Source organism: Gracilinanus agilis, chromosome 2 (assembly GCF_016433145.1).
Source record: "Gracilinanus agilis isolate LMUSP501 chromosome 2, AgileGrace, whole genome shotgun sequence".
Taxonomy (NCBI): Eukaryota; Metazoa; Chordata; class Mammalia; order Didelphimorphia; family Didelphidae; genus Gracilinanus; species Gracilinanus agilis.
In genome coordinates, this window is record NC_058131.1 from 577,005,111 (window position 1) to 577,018,257 (window position 13,147).

Below are 13,147 nucleotides of genomic sequence, written 5' to 3' on the forward strand. Positions count from 1 at the left end.
TTTGTAAATGTTATAAGAAACCTATTTGCTTTCACTAAAATTATAATGTCTTAATGTGAGAAATATGATTGGCTATCTTTAATTATTTTTCAAAATTTTTTTCAAATATTAACATATGTAAAACATCTTGCATATTTCATAGTACATAAATGCTAGCTATTATTGTTGTTATTAATACCAAATATTTTGGTTTAACATTCTGTAAAACAGCAACTGGAAGGGCAGATTTGAAATTCGGTTTATTTTGTTAACTAGTTTGAAGGGCTGCTGTACATGGAAAAAAATACCTCACAAAGATACTTCCATTACCAAATGGAAGAAGGGCACTATTGGCTATAATCATTATTGTTATTTTTTTTAAATCCCATCCACCAATTAAAATTTGGCTAGTAAATTTTCTTCTTTCCTGAAGTTAGTCATTGTTCTTACAAATTAATCAAAAGGTATATAGAATTTTAATGGTTTTTAACATGGATTCAAAACTCACTGAAAATCATTTTGAAATGTTTTAAGGCATGTTGGAAAACTGTTTACAAATATCTTAAGTATCCACGAGTCTTTCTAGGTGGCATATAGGTGCATCATTTTGGACAATAAAGTATCTTGCTAATTGCTGCTTCATATACTCCAGGCACATTATACACTCGGGGTAAGGTTCATGGTTGGTGAGAGTGAATGTAAGTAAATCCATACTTTATATAACCTTGATAATTCTGAAATGTTTTTGGCCAGCTTCCTGTCAGATCTGATTAGATCATCATATTGAGGATGCACTAGGAGTAGAAATGCCCGTTCTGCCATCGTGATGTTGCTTGTACAAATTTACATTAATAGTATTCTCTTCAATCTATGATTACTTTGCAGAAAGCTTTTTAAGCCATTTGGTCCATTTTGTGAGGATTAGTCTAGTTAAAATTGGTTAGATAGGGGCAGCTGGGTAGCTCAGTGGAGTGAGAGTCAGGCCTAGAGACAGGAGGTCCTAGGTTCAAACCCGGCCTCAGCCACTTCCCAGCTGTGTGACCCTGGGCAGGTCACTTGACCCCCATTGCCCACCCTTACCAATCTTCCACCTATGAGACAATACACCGAAGTACAAGGGTTAAAAAAAAATAAAAAAAAATTGGTTAGATAATCTATAAATCCACTTAACTAGGTAATATAAACTACCCAGTATGCTGCAACATGGTGAAAAAAGTAATAAAAGAGTAAAACTGTCACTATCGACCCCTCCACATTGTGGGACTTGCATTGTGTCCTCAGGATGCTTGGGGTACCATCATGACACATGTCTAACATATAGCCTAAGTGAAGGCGCCAGTCTACATCCATATATTAAATATTAATAAAATTTACTGTATTGCTTATTTTTATGAACAATGCATATAAATAGAAATTCTAATATTTTCTTCCCACTGCTTTTTTGCATTGGACAGTATCTGGATGTTACTGCTACAATGAATATGCTTCCATAATTTGTCAACCTGCCATGGTAACATATATCTGATATGTGAAAGATAATCTTTTGTACATGCAGTAATAGAGGTATAGCTTTTTTTTTGTTTATTTTTCCAACAAAGGAAATCTACAACATTGTTACTGTTCTAAGAAAATTAAAGGAATAGTCCAAAATGGTTCAAAATCCTTTCATTTGAAAAGCACAATTAAAATTTGGCTTGTAAATTTTCTTCTTTACTTTATCTTTACTCTTTATAATTATCTGAAGTATAAAATTTCTCAATTAGTCAGCCCCGCTCCAAAAAAAGCATTTATTAAAAGAGGCAATATGATATAATGGAAAGACCTAAACTCTAATATTGCCTCAAAGATTTACTAGGTGTATCATCTTGGGTAAATCACATAATCTCTCAGTGCCCTCGGCATCTCTGAAAAGACTAATTTTGAGAAAGATGGCTAAAGGGAATTTATCAAAGGAAGAGCTGGGCTCCCCACAACAATGAAGTAATAGGGAGGTCCAGACCAAAAAAAGGCCTACCTCACAAGGTTGTTAGGAGGTTAGAAGGGTCAAGTAACAAATTGTGAATAAAAGACTTTTCAAATATTAAAGTAGCAACAATGATAATAAGAATATTCAACTTAATTTTATATAGTGATTAATCAGGATTATCTCATTTTAATCCTCATATATAACCCTGGCTGTTGTTATTGTCATTAGTCCTATTTGACTCTTATTGACTTCATTTAGGGATTTCTTGGCAATGACACTGAAGTAATTTGCCATTTCCTTCAGATGAGAAGACTGAGGCAAACAGGTGACTTGTCCAGGGTCACAAAGTTCATTAAGTGCCTGAGGCTGGATTTGAACTCAGATCTTCCTGACTCCAGGCCCAGAGCTCTATCCACTGTACTACCTCACTGCCCATAATGCTGGTAGAGAGATTTTGTTATGATCCCCATTTTAAAGATGAGGAAACTGAGGCAGAGGTTAAGTGACTTGCTCAAGATCACAGCTAATAAGTATCTGAGGCTAGATATTTCTAATTCCAGGTCCAAAGCTCTATCCATTGTACTACCGAACTGCTTCATTTAAATGTCAGCTTTCAATAAGAATTATTAACTGTTCCTCCTTCCCTTTCTCCTCCTTTTTCCTCTCCTCCTCCTCCTACCACTACCACTTTGCAAGAAGCCACTTAATTACTGGGTGGAAATATCCTTTGCCATCAAGATACTCTTAGGAGGCTAATTTTAAAGAACAAAAAGTGCAAAAGGAAAAAAAAAAAAAGAAAGAAAGCCAAGGGATTAGAATATTTACCTAACACCATTTACATGAGGTATGACCCAGCTTCTAAACCCAGAAAAATATTGGAACAATGAAGAATGTATCACTTCACCTGAATCCCCATGAAGTTCAGCTATTAGCATTTCTGCCTTCTCTAAGAACAAAGACCAAATCCATCCCAGGGTTATTATGCTGATCAAGGGAGGGAGATAACATATATAAAGGGCTTTTCAGACAGTCACAGCACTAATAGGCATCTTTCTCTGCCCCCTTGGCAAACAGCCATTCCAATATACACAAGTCTGATACAGTTTAATGTTAAAGCAAACATAATAAAAATTGCCCAACCCCTTTTCTCTCTTAAGTAGTATTAGACCAGTGACCAGTAGCCCCCAGAAATCAATTCTATTCATTGTCAATAAGCCATAAGAAACAGAAATTTGCTTTCTTCTGGGTAGGTATTTGATGCTCTGCCAAGCACCCTTCTATAAGGAACAGGGACTGCTTGTTTTTCAGTTCTTTTTCTAAAGGGTGTGCATCTGATTAAGAATGCAAATAACATACAAGAGATTTGGAGGGATATCACAAATGGTCAGTCTATTTTCTTCCCACACAAAGCAAACTGAACTGGCCAGGGAAGATTATTAAAGCTGCTTAAGGAATGTTAATGGAGATGGAGATTCCTGATGAGCATGCTTGCTAGTGAAAAGTCTGTACTCATCACACTTTGCTATCCCCCACAAGTTCCTAATCTACTGGAAAATGGATCAAGTCCAAGATCCTACTTGAAATCTTTCTGATTACACAGGCCAGCACTGATCTCTCCTTCTTTGATTTCTCACAATATTTTCAACAGCCTACATCAAGGGTCATCCCTACAACAGCATAAGCTGCACAAATCAGAGGGTCCTCACTCTGCCCCTACTTTTCTGCACCTTTAATTTTTTTAAAAGAGACATCAGAGATAGTATAACAAAAGGAACCAACAAAATTAAGTTTAACAGGATAAATGCAAAGTCCCACACTTAAGTGCACAAATATGTTGCTTGAGTCAATCAGGTCAATTTTACTTGATTTGTAAAAAAGTTAATGAAATCTTGATGAAGTGGATCTAGGCCAGTGGTTCTCAAACTTTTTTGGCCCCTTTCCAGAAAAAATATTACTGAACGCCCCCTGTCACATACTATCACCGCCCCATTACAGTTATTCACCGCCCCCAAATGCACCTGTGGCCATCACCACTCACCCTGGATCGCTGCAGTACCCACCAGGGGGCAGTGGCGCCCACTTTGGGAATCCCTGATCTAGGCAAAGAGGCATGATCATTCTACTGTACACTGAACAAGCTGAGCAGACCTATCAGATTAGGCAAAATTAGAAAAGGGCAAAATGACAAGTGTTAGAAGGGATATGGAAAAATGGGAACACCAATATACTGCTGATGGAACTGTAAACTGATCTAACCATCTTGAAGAGTAATTTAGAATTATACACAGTTATAAAATTGTGTATTTTTTTGACCCAGAAATACCACCATTAGGTTAATTTCCTAAGATAATTGGGGAAAATAAAAAAAAAGAACCCATACATTCTAAAAATCTATAGTAGTTCTCTCCATGTTGGCAAAGAATTGGAAATTAAAAGGAAGCCCATCAGTTGGAGAATGGCTAAATAAGTCATGATATGAATGTGATAGAATACTACTACTATGCCATAATAAAGGTCAAACAGGCTAATTTTGAAAAAACAATGAAAGACCTACAAGAACTTGTGAAGAGTGAAACAAGTAGAACCAAGAGAACATTACATATGGCAACAGAAACACTGTTTGAAAAATGGCTTGTATATGTCACCTCCAGGGAATGAACTAAAAAACAGAAATAAGTAAGATATAGTATAGACATATCTTTTTTATCAAATTATGCTTTCTCTAATGATGGAAGGGGACAAAGAGAGTTAACTGAATATTTTAATGTAACAAACAAATTTTAGGAAAAAATAAATAAAGGATACAGAGAAGAACAAGAAGTATATGAACTGAAGCAAAATGAAGTAATCAGAACCTGGAAAATAATATATAGAATGTCTATAACATAAATGGGGGGGGGCACAAAAAAATGAAACTGAAGTATTATATATTTGTAATGACAGAGCTTAGCCGCAAATGAGATTAGAAAATATATCCTCCCTCACCTTCTTTTCAGAGGCAGGAAACAATGTGGTTATCAGACTCAGTGGACAAGATAAGTTTTACTGAACTGCTTTTTCCCCTTACTCCTAGCCTTACCATTCTCTTTGCTTAAAGTCTCTTCTTATTTCAATTCATCCTGCATACTATGGCCAAAGTGATTTTCCTAGAACAAAGACTTAACTATATCAATTTCCCAAATCAATAACTCCAGTGGTTCCCTATTGTTTCTAGAATATAATACAAACTCCTCTCTTTAGTTTTTAAAGCCCTTTACACTATAAATCTAATCCATCTTCTATCCTTACTAGCCATCATTAGCCCTCTTGCCCTCCTCCACCCAAATCAGCCTTCTCTCTTTTTCATGTTTTCCTTTGCACCATTCATTCCCTATGTCTACTCTCCCCTTTCCAATTCAACAGAATTCTTCATATGCAACTCAAGTACCACCTTCTACATGAAGATTTTGCTGATCTTCCAGCTGCTAAAACTACCCCTTCTTTAACCTCATCATATTTATTGGAATTTAGCTTCTTAATGCTTATTTTGTAAATATGTATGTAGTGGTTCTAAGCTCTTGACCAAATATAAGCTCCTAGAAAATAGCGATTACCCCCTTCTTTGTTTTAGAATCCCCAGAGCCTAGCCTAGTATCTGACACTTAGTACTCACTTTACATATGCTTTGTTTATAGATTGAATGGGAAGGGGCTTTCCTACTCACAGCAATTACCTCAGTGATTTATGAAGGGATTATATAATTCATGCATCCATTTAACTTGGAGTGAAAGACTAGCCCAGCAACTAAATTCATAATGTTTTGTTTCTCTGTGGTGGCCACAGGCCAAGTATTGGCTGCTATTATAACATAATTCTTTGGGTATCTGTACTCATTAAAAGTATGAAAAAATACCTAGACCAGTAAACTACCAGATGATTTTTTTCAAGCCCCAGTTACTCATGAAGCATAACCACGATGGGGAATACTCCTACTAATCATATCACAGCTCCTTAAAGTATTTACAAGTCATTTTACTTCTCAATGCCCTGAAGAACTTTCTATACTATAAGTTAAAAATAAGTTGTAGATCTAGGAACATTGAGCTTCCTCGTTCAGTAGTGCCCTATATAAATGATATCATAATGGCACTATCCCTATACTTATTTCAGCAAAGGAACAGGAAGGAAAGGTGCTAGCTTCACTTCATTTTGTCTTATCAGACCATATCCAGAATATCATCCTCAGTTTGCAGTATATTTTAGGAAGACAGACAAGGACAATATAGGAGGGAGGGAGGAGAGCCCCTGAAAACACGCCTTGCACACAAGGATCTTTTCAAGGAACTGGGAGTATTTAGTTTAGAGGAAAGAAAAGTGGGGGCAATGTTGGAGTAGGGTTGGGAAACTGGACATCAGCATGGATTTGAAGGTTTCCCATTTGGAAGAAACATAGTAGAATATAGGGGGAGTGAAACGGAGAACCTGGCTTTAATTCCATTTTGTGCCACTTACTACATGTGTGACCTTGGGTAAAGCATTTTACCTAACTGGGCATCTGTCCCCTATCTGTAAAATGGGAAGATCTCCGAGTTCCCTGGTAGCTCTAAATCTATGATACTAAGATCCTGTGATTTGTTTTGCCAAAAGACAGAAGTAGGAATAATAAAGGTAAAGTACAAAGAACCAGATTTCAGTCCAATTCAAGGAAAAACTCCTTTATAATTTACAGTCTTCCAAAAGGATAATGGATTGTACATGGAACCAGTACAGAAGCTGGATGATAATGATAGGGGTACTATAGAGGTGATTCCTGGATACAGGTTAAATTAAATAATCTGTACTCTACTGTCCCTTGTAACAGTGAAATGCTACTATTCAATACCTGAATTAATAGCTCTGTATGCTCAAAAACTACTTAACACTTAACAATGAAAACAAAACCTGGAAAAATGCAGCTGCCTATGTACCCACTATCATTTAAGTTGAGTCTTTAAGAATTTCTTAGGTTTCAATAAGTTGGATAATTTAGTGATTCTTTGATTAACAAGACTTTGACATAAAAAAGCAAAAAGAAGCAGGTAATAGGAAACAAAACAATATAAAGAGTTGAAAGGAACCCCAAAATACTCCTCTCTCTAAGAGTAAAACAATAAAGGGATCATACGTTCTTAAAGTTGTTAATGAAGAAGAGAAGGATCTCGGCTAGAAAAGTGAGATTTTTATGGAAGTGAACACTCCAAGAAGCTCTTTATGATGTACCCTGGGGAGGGCAATCAATTAAGATGCTTATATATAGTCCCCAGAAAAACAACCAGAATAGGCTGGTGGCTGGTGCTGAAGATGTACAACCCACATCCTATCAGGCTTTTCCTGAGCGGAGAGCACACTAGACATGAAATCAGAAAGTCAAGAGTTTGAATCCTGTCTCAGCTATATACTAGCAGCACTTAACCTTCCTCATCCCTTTGACTCCTTATCTATAAATTTTTTTGTTTGTAAAAGTAAGAACAGAACCTACCTACTTCACAGGATTGAAGTGAGGATAAAATGAGCCAATATAAAGTGCTTTGCAAACCGTACAACACTTTGTAAACGTTAAGCAGTTATTAATCTACCTAGCTAGACATGATTTCACTGATATTAAATCTCAACCTAATCATTCATTCAAAAAATATCTGGTGGAGCTGTCGATTGATCCGGCCACTTTGGAAAGCAATCTGGAATTGAGCCCAAAGAGTTATAGAGCTGCGTATACCTTTTGACTCAGTAATACCACTATTGGGTTTGTTTCTTAAAGTGATCAAAGAAAGGGGAAGAGAACCTATATGTTGAATATTTATAGCAGCTCTCTTTGTGGTGGCAAAGAGCTGGAAACTGGGGGGATGCCCATCGGTTGGAGAATGGCTAAATAGGTTATGGCATGTAATTATGATGGAATACTACTATGGCACAGGAAATTATGAACAGGTTAATTTTAGAAAGGCATAGAAAGACCTACATAAGATTATGAGGAGCCAAGCAAGCAGACAGAAGAACATTATGTACAGCCACAGAAATATTATTTGAGGAATAAGTTGTGTATGTTCACCTCCAGAGTTGATAGATAGAATTGATAGATAGAAGCAGGCAAGAAGTAATTTTATATATACATGCATCTTTTTGTCAGGTGATGCCTTCTTTGGTGAAGGAAGGAGAAGGGAAGAAGGGAGATGCCTGGGGACTTTGATAAAAACAAACAAAAAAATTTCAATCTGATTATGTAATATGTACAAAGATAAAATAAAGGATACAAAGATAAACAAAGTAAATCTCCACCTTCAAAGAAATTAAGTTCAATATAAGAAAGTACTTTCTAACCATTAGACTAGCCCAGAAACAAAATGGAGAAGCAGAAACTCACTAACTTTTAAAGGTTCTTAACCTTTTTTTGAGGTCACATGACCCTTAAGGCAATGTAGTAAAACCTATGGGTTCCTCAGAATCATGTTTTTAAATGCATTAAATTAATATAGGATTCTATAAGAAATCAATTATACTTAAATCTGTTATCAGAATATTTTTTAAAACAAGTTCAGAGATCCCAGGTAAGAATGCTGTAAAGGGATTCATGCTTCAGGTAGATTGAATTAAAGGACCTCCTTCCAACTAAGATTCTATGATTCTACAATTCTCTGGAAACATCAATAATGATTCTAAAAGATATCATATAATGAATATCATAAGTAAAGTGAAAACAACCTACTCCAAGAATTTGAGGGAGAAAAACAATCATCTACAATGAGGGATTTGAATTTACCCAAAAAGGATAAGTAGAATGTCAAGAGGTAAATATGATGAGAAGGGCAAGAAAAGAGACTAGTTTTGTCTACAAGTTGTAAATATAAAAGAAATCTTTACTGAATCATAATTTTTCCAGGTGAGAATACCACTGCTTTCCCCACTGCACCAGCATTTAGCATGAGATAAAGGGGAAAAAACCTTTCACTCTCTCTGTCTTTGTCTCTCCTCTCCCTCTCTACCCCCCCCCCCCACCTCTCTCTTCTCTCTTTCTCTCTCTCCCTACCTTTCTCCATATTAAACCCAAAAGGAAAATTTCAAGACTGACCAGAATGCAATTAACTAATTTGGAACAAAGCCAGCCAGGATAGTAGGCTACCACCCACAAGTTCGAATGGGAAAGATATGGAATAGTACACCAGAGGAGACAAAGAAGGGTAAACCTGAAGGGTTTCCAAATTATTTTTTATCCCATTAAAAATATAAAACCTTCTTTTCCCCTAAGATATCAGTCCAGTTCTGCCTGAAAGCCTAAAGCTGAATTACCAGAGTCTATAGCCTTCCTTATATACTCGAAAGCTAGCTCTCTTTAGCCCTATCTGAACCATCAACTAAGCCAAATCCTTCTACTAGCTGGCTAAGTTATTAGAGGAAAAAGGTTCAGCTAAAGTTCTCAGTGGTTGTTGGAAAAAGAGAAAAGATTGTCTGTAGGAACTGACGGGCATGGGGAGCCAAAACAATTTTCTAGAATAGAATTTATATTTGAACAATATAATTTAACTATTAGTTTCTCACAGAGTCCTTAATCAAGCCTGAAAGAGCAATTTCCTAATCCTCTTCAGGAATTAGAAAAGGTGACAACACACATTTGGTCTAAAAGACTCAAAAGCCTTATCTTTTTTTCCCAAGGAAGTTCAAAAATTAAGCTGTTGAGGAGAGATAGAGAGCATTCATAATTCTGATATCCCCCACCCCAAGAGGAGACATAACTAAATAAGACAAAGAGACAGGAGACAGAGAACTAGCGACTCAATTCAATGCAATTTTAATAAATGAGAACCCATAAGAAGTAACTATTATGTGTGAAAGCTTGGTCCTCCACTTTTCAAGTTCAAAGTCACTCAAGGGACATGAAAGGTGCATGCATGAATAGATCACAACACATTATTATCTAAGAACTGAGAGAGAAGCATGGAGTCAAAAGATGTCATTAGAAAATGATTACAAGAGGTGGTGGGTCGGTTAAGAGTTGAGAACAAGGGATATTGGTACTGTTTGGTGTCTGATTCCTCATGACCCCACTTGGAGTTTTCTTAGCAAAGATACTGGACTGGTTTGCCATTTTATTCTTCAGCTCATTTTACAAATGAGGAAACTCAGGTATGTATATATTTAGGTCAATTGAATTAAAATGGATTTCCTTCCAACTAAGTGACTTGACCAGGGTCAAATGGTTAATAAATGTCTGAGGCTAGATTTAAACTCACAAAAATGAGTCTTCCTTGACTCCAGGCCTGGCACTCTATGGACTGCATCATCTAGATGTCCCCCTCCTCTAGAGGATATTAGTATAGTCATGTAAATAATCAGTCAATTAACAAGTATTTATTAAGTACCTATTATGTTCCAGGCATCCTGCTGGATGCTGGGGATTTGAAGACATGCATAGAATGAGAATATGGATGGATTGGGATTGGCATTGTCTGATGGCTGATTAAAGATTAATAATAATGATGATGAACAATGCTAACAAGAATTTATATAGTTCAGGTTTGTAAGTGCTTTATTTATATACATTATCTCCTTTGATCACAGATTTGTCCTCTCAAAGATAAGAGTTAAGTGTACAGGATCAAAAATAAATAAAATAGGCTCACTCTCATTGACAAGCTTTTAACTCAAAGAAAGAGAAAAACAGATTCACTTTAGGAGAGAGTCAGAAAGCAACAGAAATATACAAAGGCATCCTTTGGACATGGCAGTGACTCTAGGAGGTGGCTGATGAGCAAAAAAAGTGCTTTAACAGCGATTAAAGAAGCAGTTCTGAAAGTTAATGTTTAAGTACCAATATGAGCAGTCCCAATTGTCTGGACTAGTTCATAAAAAGCCTATTAAACCCATCATATTCTTGGAATATGGGTCCAATGATCGAATGCATGTCTAATGCAAGAGGAACTTCCTAAATTCAGAGAAATTTGTTATGCCATTGGTGGCAGGATGAGGATGAGGGGGAAGGGAAAGAAAGGAATACATTTTTATATAGCACCTCCTATGTACATGGCATTGTGCTAAGCTCTTTAAAAAAACAGTATCTCGTAGGATCCTCATAACAACCCTAGAAGAAAGTAGGTGCTATTATCATCATTTTCCAGTGGAGGAAACTGAGGCACCCCCCAAAAAAAGGTTATGACTTGCCTAAGATCCCACAGTTAGTCTGAGATTGGATTTAAACTCAAGTCTTGTTCGCTGTGTCACTAACTCCCCGGCCCCTCTCTAGGGGTTGAGGGGTGGGAGGGAAGTATAGAAACTCCAGATGATGATCCAATATATTAACATAGGGCTGCCTGTGATCTGTGTTGGAGGAAGATCCCACACTCAAGAAATTACCATCCTTTACATACTGAAGAATGCCTAGAGCATACTTTCAATATATTAAATCATCATGACTGGACTTAAATCACCCTGGGCAACAATACTTCTTTGGGAAAATAATCTCGGGAGGCAAGGAGTTCATCAGCTCTTCTTTCAGGGCTCAGCTCTTCCATGAAGCATTCATTCCCTAGCTCCCACAGTTATTAGCACTTTCTTCATATTTTCCTCAGGGACTTCATGCCATCACTCTTTTGGCCCCCTTTCACCTCTACTTACTTTTCTGGGTAAATGTTGTCTCTCCCCCGTACAATTTAAGCAACTTGAGGAAAGGGTATTATTATTGTCTTTCTGTCTTTGTATCTCCTAGACTCAGAGTGGATACTTCAGATATATTTGCTGAACCAAACTGAAGGAGTCTATGATCTCCTGCCCCATAAAGCAGCCTTAGCAATGCCAACAAGGACTCCTCCAGGACCAAGTCACTGGCTTTCAGCTAGTCAAATTGGTTTATGAATTAATGGGATATAAATTCATGAAGCATTTGGGAGGAAAATGCAGACCACAAAAGGTCTGGAGGAACTTTGGAGAAAAGCAGAGAATAAGTGTCAGAGTCCAGGAAATAGAAAAATGATACAGAAATTGTTAACTACAAGGGCAGTGACGGGGAGACAATCTACATATCTCTGAAATGTTCTGTCCCTATTGTTCCAGGGTAAGGAACCTGTTATTAACAGGGTTTTTCAGAAAGGTTGTGAGTGAAATTTTCCCACTACTTGCCTCATGCTCCTCACCCACCATGCTCTCATTTTCTGATTTTGCTTTTTCCTACAAAAATGTGGAATTATGACCAAAGGGCTTTAAAAGATTGCATGTCCTTTGATCCAGCAATATCACTACTGGGTTTGCACCCAAAAGAGATAATAATGAAAAAATTTGTACAAAAATATTCATAGCCACGCTCTTTGTGGTGGCAAAAAAAAGTTGGAAAATGAGGGAGTATCCCTCAGTGGGGAATGACTTAACAAATTGTAGTATATGATGGTGATGGAATACTATTGTGCTGCAAGGAATGATTATCTGGAAGATTTCTATATGAATTGGAAGAACCTTAATAAACTGATGCAGAGTGAAATGAGCAGAACCAAGAGAAAATTGTACACAGAAAGTAAAACTTTGTGGAACTATCCAATGTAATGGACTTTATTGTTAGTAACAACGCAATAATCCAGGACACTCCTGAATGACTTATGAGAAAGAATGCTATCCACATTGAGAGAAAGAACTACAGGAGTAGACATGCAAAAGAAAAACATATGACAGCACTTATTGCTTGTATATTTGGGTATAAGATTCGGGGTTTTGGCTTTAAAATATTGCTCCGTAGCAAAAATGAGTAATATGAAAATAGGTATCAAATGATAACATTTGTACAACCCAAAGAAACTGCTTGTCAGCTCTGGGAGCGGGGAGGGAAGGAAAATGATTCATGTAAATATGGAAAAATTAAAAAACAAAATTTTTTTAAAAACCTGCCTCCTTGATGTTCCTATTAAGCCAATGTCACATAATAATAGCTAGCATTTATAGAGCAATTTAAAGATCAATTTGAAACTCATAATAGTCCTATGAGGTAGGTGACCATTATTTCCAGTTTAAATCTTAGGAAACTGAGGAAAAGTTGAGTGACTTGCTATTTCTGGATATTCAGGAAGAGGAGCATAACAATATTATTTTATCAATAACTAGTCTTCTAAGGATAGTCTTGAACTGATACACACAGAAGCTGGCCATTGAGATATAACAAGGGCTATATATATATATATATATATATATATATATATATATATATATATA